Source organism: Otolemur garnettii, unplaced genomic scaffold (assembly GCF_000181295.1).
Source record: "Otolemur garnettii isolate 467f Iridium unplaced genomic scaffold, OtoGar3 scaffold00061, whole genome shotgun sequence".
Classification (NCBI taxonomy): Eukaryota; Metazoa; Chordata; class Mammalia; order Primates; family Galagidae; genus Otolemur; species Otolemur garnettii.
The window spans coordinates 4,941,804-4,946,154 of NW_003852456.1; positions in this window are offsets into that span (position 1 = coordinate 4,941,804).

A 4,351-nucleotide genomic window follows, 5' to 3' on the forward strand; every position below is an offset into this window, starting at 1 on the left:
CTCCTGCCTTCCCCTCCTGCTTCACAGCATCACAGCCTCCCCTGGGTCTGTCATCTTCTGCCTTCCCCTCCTGCTGCACAGCATCACAGCATCACAGCATCACTGCCTCCCCTTCTCTGGCTCCATCATCTCCTGCCTTCCCCTCCTCCTCTGCAGCATCACAGCATCATAGCCTCCCCTTCTCTGGGTTCATCATCTCCTGCCTTCCCATCCTGCTCTGCAGCATCACAGCATCATAGCCTCCCCTTCTCTGGCTCTGTCACCACCTTTCTCCTCCAGAGGTGTTTCCTCCAATAAATCTCTTGCAGACGGCATCCTGCACCTCATGTCACACTGACCCACACTGACCCTTTCTGGCATCCACCTTAGGGAAGCTACCATTTTTCTCCTCTTTTACCCACTTAGCAGAAGCTTCTCTTCTGATTATTACCCACCATATTTCCTTTTCCCAACTGCCTTTTATCTGTAAGTATTACCTAACTCTACAATGTCTTCCTTTCTTAATGAGGTCTGTTACTGTCTGTTTTGTCTCTTGATGCATCCTGAATGTCTTAAATCTCTGGCTGACACATAGTAGGTGCTCAATAAGTATTACCCGAATGAACAAATGGCAGCCCCAGGAAAGATGAAAAAACACAGCTCTGGACTATGGTTCTTTTCTGACAATGTAGATGTGAGCTGGTTCTTATTGTTCCTGCCATCTAGTGGCAGGATGAAAAATTATCCTGAGATCAGAAATAATTTCATTGGCTGGCTCAAGTCCAAACCATAGAAAATGTCAAAGGCCTACACACCAGGACCTATAAAAGTTTTTTACAGCTTAGGACACTTCTTAGGCTCTTAACAGGTTATGTACCATATGAAGAAGAATGCAAGGGAATTGTAACATTCAAGGTAGAAATTCTAAGCGAAAAGTGTAACCAGCCCCAGGCAAATAAATGCACTGGGAAACAGGCTAAATGTTACCATGAAAGAGATTCTACAATCTTTACCTCTTACACTATTTACCCACGGACATAAAAGTGCACACAATTAAACACACAAAAGTTTTGCCAAGTTACAGTGCAGTGGAAACAGGATTTAAAATACAAGTAACTCAGGTTTTAATTCCCAGGCTTTTCATGATCAAATAGTCCACTTGAACTCAACAAAAGGCTTAAACAAGGACCTGGGAAATAGGTCCACATCAGATTCTTACCTTGGAGACCCAAGGAGCTGAATGAGAAAGGGTCAAATAACTGGGAAAAGGAGTTTTTTTTTTTTTTTTTAATCACTTTTCTTCTATTACTATGCATGAAATAGATACTTAGTTTTTAAGAGCCAAGTATCTTCCAATCACTGTTCTAGGATGTTGGTATACACCACGCAACAGAGGAGACAGCAGTATCCACTTTAGGGAAGCTGAAGGCTCTTGGCCTTCTTATTCTCCAAAGAACAACAACTTCACAGAGGCCTTGGCATGACGAGGAGATGCCATTTGGGTAACAGGGGACAATGCCTGTTCTTGGGAATGGCAAGATCTGGGGTGAGTTGGAAAGGATTAGAGAAATGGGGTAGACTCGAAGAACTACTCTAAAAGACTGAATAAAGTATCATTTTCTGTGAGTGTCCTGTTGTTTCAGAGAAAAAAAATTACATCAGTGAAAGCTAAGTGCTAATCCTCTGAGGAGTTTGGGTGGGTTTAAGGAGGGGCACACAGGGCCTCAGATGACCACAGAAAACATATGGGCACCTGGAGCCCAAGATGGCAACGCTAAATGGGGCAGTAGGTAAAATGACCACGTGTGACCCTCATGTGGGGAAAACACAGGCCCTGAAACCTGCCAACCTTGAAAAGAGATGACAAAGACTGATGGATGCCTGATGGTAACTTTTCTCCAGTTTTAAGAATGCCAATGAATTCCCTTCCTTCTGATGTAATACATGATTTTTTTTTCTCTTTTCATCTCCTGGAGAACACATGTCTCTGTTAAGTAAGTTGGTTGAAGGCATCAACAGAAGATGCAAATAGCAGCTCCACCACCTTATAGAGTTGTTACCGTGGACAAATAATTTCCCCTTCGCGGTCCTCGGTCTCCCATGTGGGAATGCTTGGTGCATGACACACGTCCTAACACACCAGTTTTTTTTTTTTTTTCTATAGTTTGACTTCAACTTCTAATTCATGAAAATACACAGTGATTTTTCTCCTCTATTTTTAGCTCTAAAGAGAGATAGTTAGAGAAATAAAGGAAATCTCCTTGTCTTATTGTTTATTTGGCATTAAGATCAACACTTTCTTTTTATAAATCACGTTTGGTGTTTTGGTAAAAACTTTCTAGGGGGAATAAGTACTGCTTAGTTACAAGGTTATCCATTTGATTTAAAGGTGTCTGATTTGGTGATTAAGTAACTGATGTGAGTGTTGTTAATAGTGGTAATTAGGCTTCACATTTTTGCTGAAAGTATCTAAGTCAAGATAAAGTTTCTATGGAGGTATGAACAGAATACATACAAATATATTTTCAAAAAGTGATTTTAGACATTGCAAATTGAATCTTCAGAATTTACCAAGAGAACAAAACTTAAAGGATCCGACTTAAAGGTTCTTGAAGGTGGTGAAAGTGATTCTTAAAAGTTACAGCAGAGATCTACTCTACCCTGCTCACAGGTCTGACGGTGCCTTGACTGCAATATCAGTTAGGGTGACCAGATTTTAACATTTGTAAAGTGGGACAACATGGCGAGGGGGGTGGGGTGGGACAGGGGCAGGGCTGGGGACGGGGCAGGGCAGGGCCTGACAACAATGCAAACTTTGATAAGCAGTTCTCGATAATCATTTCTCAACAATTATTTGGTATTATTACATTTTAACATTATAAAATTAACAAAAGTAATATAAAACATATTCTGGCGAAATAGCCACATGGCAGCCGAAAACTGAACATTCCCTTCCTGCTTTCCCGCCCGTTCATGCATTCTTTCCAAAAATTGGGACTTTTTAAAAATGCCGTGGGACATGGGACAAATTGTTCAAAAGCAAGACTGTCCCTCCAAAAGCCGGATGTCTGGTCACCCTAATATCAGTGAATATACAATCGCTGTGATTCCTCAGACTGTGGTGTCTAAAGTGGGATCCTTTGTAATAACAACTCAAATTCCAATCTTACTACCACCCAGCTATTCTTTAAGAGGATGAAACAACGTAATGCCCAGGGAAATTTGGAAAGGAGACTTTCTATTTAGAGTCTTGGAAGGTAGCACTGTTATAAGGAGGTGGTATTAGGGGCAGGCTGGTCTCACACAGCTTCACCAAACCTAGAAAGGTCGTCTGGAGCAGCCAAAGTTTCTCATAGTTTTGAGGAAGGCCCAGAAATGAGCTAAGAGAGAGCTGGCTGACCTGACAGGGTCTCTTAACGAAAAGGAGGTGACATTGTTGTGGATGAAGTGTGAACGTGTGGCTGGGGAGCCAGATGTAAAGGCAGACATCTCGGAGAAGAATAACAACAACTGAAAACCAGATGGGTCTGTGTAAACCACAGCTGGTGGCTGTGTGGACAGTTCCCAGATGAGAACCACATGTCTTATTCCAATGCTGTGATCCTGTGTAATCTCACCAGCACTTTGATGCTACTCTGAGAAGGGCGGCGGAGAGGGAAACCTCAAATTGGTGATATTACAACCAGAAATTGAGCTCACCTGTAATGATTACAAAAAAGATATCTTCAATCAAGTGGAATAGAAGCTTGAGATGAGGTTCAATCTAGTCAGAGAAAAAAAGCAATTTTTTTTTCCTCAAACACCTGTTTGGAGGCAAATGTGTAGTTCACTTTCCTAAAATTTATCCAATATCTCTCTTGTCAGCATCTCCTAGTTTTTTTTAAGCACTAATTTTGTTACTATGGCTCGGTGTTCTTAAAAACAACAACAATTTCTTTTCCCTAATCAGTAATTTTCAGGGGAATACTGCATGGTATAGTCCTAAGAAATCTTGCAAAAAACTAAACTTTCTGATTTTATTTCAGCTTATATTTCCCCAAGTCATTGGAATAAAAATACTTTTTTTCTTTGCAAAACATCAATGAACATCTTTGGGGAAACTAGTGTTCCGTGGGAATAGTCTGACAACGCTGCATTCTGCGTGTAGCAGCCCATGATTTCACCCGCTTCTCTCTAAATTACAGCCATTCCTTGTTGCCTGATGCGTGTCTCACTTGAAATTAACCAATGCAGCAATCAATTTGTGATCACTTCCTAAGTGCCATATTTTCTTCTAGCATTTTAGAACTTCTGTAAGCTTTATTAATGATTTCAATAATTCTTTCTTTCCTAAAAACTATACATAATTCCCCAATCTTTTTTGTTTTTTTTT